The 9,587-nt window shown below is 37.1% G+C and overlaps 1 long non-coding RNA gene across 1 annotated transcript; it reads right to left on the reverse strand.

Moving 5' to 3' along the window:
- Window positions 1–811: 811 nt before the first annotated feature.
- On the reverse strand, window positions 812–4,573 carry LOC136364198 (uncharacterized). The gene is made up of 3 exons (XR_010744112.1): window positions 4,261–4,573; window positions 2,793–2,944; window positions 812–1,701 (listed from the first exon to the last, which is right to left on the reverse strand). It is a non-coding gene; the product is annotated as an uncharacterized lncRNA (long non-coding RNA).
- Between the last annotated feature and the right edge of the window lie 5,014 nt (window positions 4,574–9,587).

Genomic DNA, 9,587 nt, shown 5'->3' on the forward strand with positions numbered 1-9,587 from the left:
ACAAATGTGAGTCACATAATGAATCAGTAACAGTTGGGGGAAATCCTGATGGAAAGTAGTGCTCTCATCATTAGTGCTGTGTGTGGTAAATTAGGAGCAGGCTCTTCAGGAAATGAGGACAAAAAGGCAGAATTGCTGCTAGTTGAGAATTTGTCTTGAGCACAGGGTTCATGCTCTGTAAGAACAATAAGAACATCTTAAGTCTGTGTTTGAGATACATATATATTTACACACACACACACACACATACATAAATAACTTGGGGGAATTTTGATCTCCAGCTAATACACAAAAGTTATAAAATTGGCTACTTCAAAGAATTTTAAGTTTTAGTGGTACTTTGGGAATGTTCAGGGTAAAAAATAAAATATAACTGTCAAGAGATATCATAAATGTGTGAAAATGACTGAATACTTAGCCACAAATTTTTTGTTTCTTCATTTATACAGCATTAAAATGCTGTCTTAATGTAGTACTGAAAAATTCCCAACCTCACTTCTGTTTCAAATTGAGAGAGGTCCTTTCATCTTCCACTAGAGCATTAGCCTAGGGACTCTTGGCAGGTACATATTTCTACCCAGATATTTTATATTATTTGTAGATAAGTAGTCCAATTTCTTCCACAGTTTCTGTGCATTCATAACAGCACAGTGGAAAATATTTGCATCATTATGCATTTAACCACGATATCTGTCAAGAAAAAACAATTTTATTGTGCAAGGCACTGTATGAAGGGAGAACAAAAAGTCTATACTTTGGAGTCAATTTTTATCTGAAGGAAGAATAATCACTAAATATTTGAGAAAACAATGTGCCATTTTCAGAGAGAGAAGATAATTTTTAGAAAACATAACAAATAAAGCTATAAATTACAGCTGAAAGATTCATATTGTAAGAGTAACCCAGTTTTTGAACAACCTTATTGCAAGCCTCTTCTTATCTATTTTTATCTAAAATGCAATGCACTCGCAGTGATGAATTGATTGCATTTAAAAGAAAATGTGACTCCAACTCCCTCCAAAGAATAAATGCTTTCAGGACTTGATTAGATGTTAGAAATAACAATAATAATACCCTTAACCAATCATTCCAGCAGCATTCATAAACTTACATGTAGCAGAAAGTAATTTAGTATGTGTCTAAATCTTGAAAAGCTTTTCTTCTGCCAATGCCAGTTTTGTAGACTTTGTGTGTCTTCTGCAGAGTTTTAAGAACTTATCAGGCCTGGGTTGGAGTGACTTCTAGACATGAGGTAGCCAATATTCTGTATATTTATTAGTGCTCACTTAAGTACAATGCAAACAGATCTTTTCATGCTCATGTAAAAACCTACCATGGTAACAGGGAAGTTTCTGTGTTTTAATTTAAACAATTCACAGTAAATTGCTGATTTTTCTTACCCACAGACAGAATATTGAATTTTAAGACAGAGATTTGAAATAAGAAAATCTAGAAAATAAACTAATGTGTTCTGGAATATCAGAAGTAAGGAAACTTCTTGGTTTACACAGATGTGCAATTTACACTAGAAGTATTTGTGAATATTCCCATTATGTGCATTTGTTTTTTTTTCATTATTGTAACTATGAAGTTGGGCTGAGTTTTCAGTTTGTTTTTTTAAAAAGTGGTTATTAACATGCATGAGGACTTTGAATTTGTTTGAATTCCTTCACAATCCAGGTTTAGTCAATCTTACTGTATCTGCATGAGAAAAGTATTTAAATTACTGAGGTGAAGTTATATGAAGGGACAAGGTGGCTTTTGCACAATTGAGAATGTAATTTTCATTGATGATGCGTAAGCATTTTAGAAGTGCCTGTCACCAAGTTTCTTAAAAGTATATTTGCTCTTCCCCCCTTTATTGCCATTTGTAAAGTATTTTTATTTAGTATTCTTCCTTACTTCAAGACTGGTTTATTCAGTTTTCTGATAATTAATAGATACCACCAAGGGTATAAAAGAGTGTTTAATAACTTCCCAAATAATAAATTTTCCTGCTGGATTAGAACATAGTCTGTTGAGAAAACTTAATTCAGAAATCAGCATATCCATATGCCAGAGACACAAATTCAAACTAGTCCAAAACAAAGATAAATCAGAAACCGTGGGTTACTGCCTCTATATCATGATATTTCCAATGCTGATGGCGACTAGAGCCTTTCTACTAATTTCATTCTTCGAAGCTCTCAATTTGCTAGTTAAATCATTAATCCTTTCAGAGCTGGAAAGCTACTCAGAGCAGAGTTTTGGATATTGCCTGTCCCATTGCAACGAAGCAGAGAGTCTCAAGTAAAACCCGGAGATCATAAATTGAGGTTGAGTGCAACTGTAGTAACAGAGACTGCCAGCACTGGGGCATGGGGTGCAGGACTGAAACATCAGTCAGAAGTTAGAAGGGACAGAAGTAAAATCTGATCTTCTTCATTGCATTTAAGAATCCATGTCAGCAGGATGTGCTACCTAGCGTGAACCAAATTATCTTTTGGATTCTTACCAATGCTCATGGGTTTTGCTCATGACCTCTTCACAACCAGCAAAGGCGTAAAACTTAATGGAGAGAGAGACACCTTTGCTTTCATCTAACTGACCTCTGCTGAGCACTGATCACACCAAATGTGTTAAATTTCATCCCATATTGTAGTTGCATTTCCAGCGTTTACAGCCTTCAGAAACACACAATAACCCGGCACTTACGGTCGCTTCTCCTTTGTTTCTCCTCCTTGGAAATTGCAGTTTCACTTTCAAAAGCTAAATTCCTTTACAAGCCACAGTAAAACTTTACCAGGTCCCACCTGCTGGCTGGCTGCTATTGGGATGGGCAGACAGACTTCACAGAGGTGAAACACATTCCTCTGTTTAACAGGCAAGGCGTGGTATCCTCCCAAAAGTTTACTGAGGCCTCCAGGCTCATAGCTTCAGTTAGAAGTAATACTGAACACCGTTGCTAGTAAATATGGGTAAGAGGAGGTTAAAAGAAAAAAAGGAAGAAAGAAGGGAAAAAACATTTTCATAAAAAGGTCAATTAAATTGAACTGAATATTGAGTTGTGTTTTGACATTTTCACGATAATCTATCAGCTATGCAGTTGATAAAGTTTCTTGCATAGTAGATCTTTTGCAAGTGGGCTTACAGAGAACACAAATTGTAAAAAAATTATTATAAAAATAGACTTATAATTACATACATATGTGCATGCATACACTTGCAAATAAGAATTTTTAACACAACTTTATGCATCTGCAGTCGTTTAATTTTATTTTCAGCAGGGTTCTGTCACTCATTTATATTTTTACACTGATAGGGAAATACCACTATTTTGCCTTTGCAATGTTTTGGTTTTCTTTCTGCTGCTTGGCTTTGCTGATGAGAGAACACAGATTAGATTTTAAATAACTGTAGTTCTTCAGATGGCATAGTGGTATACCACAGATCTGATATTTAAGAGCCACTACAGTGTTGGGTGAACCATATTTATTAGTCATTAATAGTGAGACTCTAACAGGCATCAGAAGCTGCACAAGAAAACCTTAACAAGTGTTTTCATCTTGGGTCTCCAGACTAAACCCCTGACTGCAATCTCAGCAAATTCTTTCTCTGTTAGTGGAAATTAGCTTCATAACATATTCCTTGTTTTCTTTGGACACCCTTTCTGAACTTTAAGTCATTCTTCTAACTCAAATATGTTTGGGTTTTGCTTGCTTCTTTCTTTCTGATATTCAGATTCCATCTTTCCGTGGTGACCATCAGGGACTTTTTTCCTTAGTACTGATTTAGACTAATAGCAAATGCTCATCTGAGGTACGCAGGGTCCAAATGTGGCTCAACTGGTATAAATAAATAGGCAGATGTTATTTTCCATCTGTCTCTCGTTGTCCACACAGTGATAATACTGTTGTCTGCACCTTTAAAGAAAGCAAGACAAAATAAAAGTAGTAGAAAGATGCACTATAAACCCAAGGAAAATTAGAATGTGACAAATTGCGTCTTCACATTAAAAAGAATTAACTTCAAACCATTACGTACAATGCAATACCTATTTATCAAGTTAAATTGTTTTCCTCTTGCAAAGTACAAATATAATTACTGAGGCCTTTTTCACATGGATGGCACTTGCTTAAGGACTATTGTTAACACTGTATGCATAAAACAAGTTTAATTTCAATTAGTTCTTTATTTTTTTTTTACCCCATACTTTCAGGAGATATGCAAACAATATTGGAAACAATCTCTTGGATGATAAAAATGCAGTCTTTTATTTACCAAGGGAACTATGCTTGTGGCATTTTCCATGAACTCAACAATCCTCATCATTAAATAGCTTGAGATGGGGTTTTTTTGTTCCCACAATGCATATTGAAAAACTACTCTAGAACCTCAGCATTTTATGGCCAGAATCTTTCTAGCTTCCAGCCTAAAGTTATTCATGGCCAAATTACACCCATTTGTTCTTGTGCCAACATTGTCTGCTAGGGTAAATAGTTCTTTTCCTTGCCTACTGTTTACCACCCTATTGTGTTTTTAGAGAATAATTATTTCCTGTATCAGTTTTTGTTTCTACTAGACTAAACAAGCAAAAAAATTTGAGCCTTGCTCTTAAAAGGACTTTCACTCTGGTAATCTATCCAGTTTTTCACCTTCCATGAATGTCATGAAAAACATCTATGTGAGATCTCTCAGGTGCTTTAAACAATGGCATAGATTTTTACTTTTGTCTAATGAGAAATAGTTTATCTGGTTCATGCTTGGGTAGCATCTGCTTTTTCATAGTTGTATGCCACTGGCAACTTAGTAAGCCTGCAGTCAATTAATATGCATAGGTAGCTCTATCTCCTGTGTCATTTACAGCTGATATGCTCCTAGTTTACAGCAGATATTTTAATTAATCCTTGAGTGCACGTCTCCACTGCCAACAGTGAAGTTTCACGAGTTTCAAGAGTGAGTTTAGCAGTGTGTATTTTTTAATGTGCTTTACCCAAGGGTAACACATGTTTGGGATAAGCTGATGCCAAAGACAATAGAAAAATAAAGAGGAATAATGTTGTGAGACCAAAGAGAGGCACTCAGCACACTGACAGCACCAGGCGCGACGTATTAAGGAATAAGGAGTTTTCACAAATGCTGCAGTGTAATATGATAGAACATAAATGTTTGAGTGTGATACACTGCATACAACACATCGGGGCATTCTTTTTTGGCCTTGTATACTCACAGCTGCTTAAATGTCGCATTTCAAAATAATTAGGATTATTATATCAATTACTTCCAGGGTAGAAAAAAAAAAATAAAGGTTTGATACTGCCTGGTTGTAAATGGTCCATTGAAGGACCATACATTCTGGAATGAAGGCTATATAACTCTTAAGTTTTAACAGACATGGACACTTTCACAAGCATGTTTATGATTTTGGACTGCAAGTTCAGGCACTTAGAAACTTTGAATTCTTAAGAAAATGATAGACATTTCCTCATTTTCATGTGGAAGCCAACAATCTATAAAATACCTTTAGCTCTGCAATTATAGATAGCAGAAGGGTAGCAAATTCCCATACTTAGCAGCTTCGCCCTTTATTAGAAAGATAAACTAGATCCTTGAAGGATTTTTTTAGGGGGAGAAAGATTATTTTAAATTCATGTGATAGCTTTTTTTTTTAATTTTGCATGAGTGCTGGAGGAGAAAATTTATTTAAAAGAGTTGTCTGCTAGGGTGTACAGCTTTAGAGAACTCTTGAAAAATCTTTTTTGTCAGTTTTAAATTTGATGGGAAGGGAATCTGCTTATTGGGAAGGGAATCTGTACCTGCTCAGGATTATTTTATTAAGTTATTAAAAAGTAGTTTCAGTCTAGTGTGCCCTCTTTGACTATTGCTACGTAATACTTTCTTTGATGTTGAAGTAGTAAAGTGAGCACATTAACTTTTTGATGCATTATAAGTACTATTTAACACATTTTATTTTGTTTGGGGCACCCCTGTGGAGCTGAGAGGTGTGCAAAGCAGGGGAGGGCCTGGAGTGCACTGGGGTGCAGCTCTGGGGTCCCCAGCACAGGAAGGACATCAGGCTGTTGGAGCAAGTCCAGATGAGGGCCAACAGGATGATCAGAGAACAGGAGCACATCCCCAGTGAGGAAAGGCTGAGAGGAGTGAGATTGTTCAGCCTGGGGAAGAGAAGGCTTTGGCGTGACCTAACTGTGGCCAGGAAAGACAGAGAGGGACTTCTCACAAGGGCATGTAGTGAAAGGACAAGGGTCAATAGCTTCAAACTGAAAGAGAGTAGATTTAGATTAGGTATTAGGAAAAACTTCTTGGTTGTGAGGGTGATGAGATGCTGGCACAGGTTGCCCAGAGAAGCTGTGGATGCTTTCTCCCCTGAAAGTGTTCAAGTCTAGGCTGGAGGAGGCTTTGAACGACCTGGTCTGGCAAAAGGTGTCTCTGCACTTGGCAGGGGGTTTGAAAGTAGATGATCTTTATGGTTCCTTCCAACCAAAACCACTCTAAGATTCTATGATATGCAAATAGTGGCTTCAAAAATAAATTAATTGATATTTCTGTCATAAGAGTTTATTTTCTTTACCCATAATTCACTGTTTTTTTAGAAATATTTGAGACATCAGAAACCTGCAGGCCTTCACTGCAGTGGAGTGCAACCAAGTGATCATATTAACTTGAAAAGAGTAATTTTAGAAGAGTTCTTTCCCTTAATACACCCCTTTAGTTTTTGCTGGTTGCAATTAGTGAAAGTATTTGTCAAACTGGGACAAAGGTTTGTTATTAGTCTTTCCCCTTTAGACAATGATACACTTTTTGTGTTGATAAGGAAAGGGATTTGCAAAGTGCCTGACAAAGTGAAACATCACAGAAAGTAAAGCGTGGTAGAGGGTAACACTGCCTGACTGACTTTAATCTCATAGAGGTTTTTGGCTAATTAAGAAAGAATTAAACTACACATGACAGATACCGAGTCACATTGCTTCATATACAGCTGGAGGATACACAGGACCATAGGGGTGATGGAAGCATTGCAAGAACACACAAGAAAAATGAAACACAATTTCTGCATCCAAGTATAGTGGGTTTTGCAGGTAAACGTGGAATATTGTTTGACAAGACATTATTTTGAACAGTATAATTTTGTTACTAATACAGATTCTCTATAGAAAAATATTTTAAAATTGTTTAAGACAGGCTGGGGTGGGGGGAAGAGCAGAGAATCATGCTTCAGCAGTTATTTACATGTGAAATACTTAATACAAAGTAAGAGTTTCTTCTCTTGTACAGCACCTTCTGGTGCCATTTTGAAATAAAAATCAAGAATAATTTTCCAAGCTGAGAAAATTTATGCTTCTATGAGAAGCTGGCCTCATCAGTAAGTTAATACTTTTTGGAACCTACATGGAGAAGTATCCATAAAAATATTTCTGCGTAAAACAGAGACTTTTTTTTTCCTCACTTATTTTGTCTTTATTACTTGTGTTAGTTTTCTTGCCATTAGATTTCTTGGAACACTGATTCAGAGTGATATAGATCTGTTGCTTTCTGAAAGAAGATTACTTAGTATGGAGATGGTAAGGTAACTGGTGAAATGAAACTGTTGTAAACCAGGATATGATAAGTTTTAATCTCACATTGTAAGGAGTGCCACGTTAATTCAAGACAAAAAGTGGAACAAAAATCAGCTCTGGGAATTAGGAGCTATGGATGCTGCTGAGCCTTGCAGGCTAATGCAGGCACAGGGCAGCTGCTGGGACAGAGCCCTGTGCCTCGCTCCAGCACTGACTCCAGCTTCTCATTCACTCTGGATGGGAGTGGCTTAAAATTATACAGTCTGTAATTACATAGGTCTACAGAATGAGGGCTTTGGCACCTTGATCCGCTTCAGAGTAGTTTAATGCTGAGAGAAACTCTATGAGGCTGATGAGGATTTTTCTGTCTTTCAAGTGACACCTTAAAATCAGGTGTGTATTTTGCGTAGATGACTGGAGTGTTGAATGCAAGTAGTTGTTGGCTTGTGCTTTCAGAGAAGGCAGTATGTGTATGTGCACAGCCTGGGTGACTGCTGAAATGATACATTTGAGTCACAAATGTGCTCCCAGATTCACTGCCCACACATTGCCCACTTTTTCACACACAGAAATGCAGTAGGCAGGGCTGGTTTTTTGGGACCGTAGCAGAGCAGGTACTGCCCTGCTCTGAGAAGTGAAAGAACTGTACCAGCTGGGAGACAAATAGCAGCAATGGTGATATGCTGCAACTCATTAAGGTTTATATTACCGTAGGTTATTTCCAGTTTCTTTAAAAAAATTGATTATTTATTTCCTGTTTCTTTACTAATTATAGGTTACCGTAATTATTAAAGAAACCGGAAACAAATAATTCCTCCTTTACAAGCACTTTATAAACGAGATGTGAAAAATGGTGGAGTGGAAAGAGAGATAAGGCTGCTCACACTGTGCACCCCAGCTGGATGTGGGTTACTCCCTTTGACGTGTGTGGTCTAAGCTTCAGGTGATGGGAGCGGTTCCACGGTTTTTGAAGTTCAACTTTTTCTTCTTTTTTCATCTTCCTCCTGGCATATCACAGGCCTTTCCCATGAGCAGTGGCAGTAGCAAAAGTTGAGCAGATGTCTCACGGGGCTGTTCCCATTTTGCTACCACAGTATTACATACACTGGGTCACCAAGCTCTCTTTTTGCATGTTCCCCTGTCTCACCTAAACAGTTTGTTCATTTAAAAACCACTATGAACCCTCCAAAAACCACCAAAAATACCCTCACAAAGCCCCTGCAAGTTCACTTCCAAATTTGAAGCTGCTCTTTCTTTTTTTTTTCCTAATCTTGTAACTTTATCCTCAACTTTATTGAGTCATTGCAGGCTTTGTGTGTCTTGCAGAATCCTAGAAGGTGGATTACTGTAAAGTAAGAATAGACTCTTAGAAGCTTCCAGTGTGACCATCCAGGTTGAAAGTCCTTTTAACAAACTTAAACTATTACTTAATGATAAAAAACCCCTTTCAAGCCATTTTGCTTTAATAGCAGAAACCACCCCCAGCAAAACAGATACCCTGACAAAATGAAAACAGCAAGTTCACTTAGTAATAAAAAGTATAAAACGTTAACAGAAAAGGTATCTTTTAAGTAACATTTATGAGCGTTATGCACGTGAACATTGAACATATATTCCCCTAAAATAATCTAGTAAGGAAATAAAACATCCATTTGCATTTTACTTTTGCGCATAGGTTTATTAAGATAATATATGTATCTTTTCGTATGCTGAGCCATTGCTCTGTCTCTGCCTCAGCCTGTCCAGGGTGTATGAATATTGACTAATGTACACCCCATGGTGTATTATCGCTTACTTGAAGCATAATACTGCATGACCTTGTTTTTTCTCTTAATTATATTTTTCCCTCGTAGGAAAGCAAGTTTACTCACTCTGAATCGTGCCAAACCGCATAATTTGGAAAAGAATATTGTGGCTCTACTTGGAAAGTAGAGCTAATTGGGCTCCAGCCATCACTGGGAAAGCTGTATAGTCTTTTATTATTTTAACTGGCCAAATGCCCTTTGTTACCACATTAACAGTCTCCCTATG

The sequence above is a fragment of the Sylvia atricapilla genome, chromosome 1, assembly GCF_009819655.1.
Source record: "Sylvia atricapilla isolate bSylAtr1 chromosome 1, bSylAtr1.pri, whole genome shotgun sequence".
NCBI lineage: Eukaryota > Metazoa > Chordata > Aves > Passeriformes > Sylviidae > Sylvia > Sylvia atricapilla.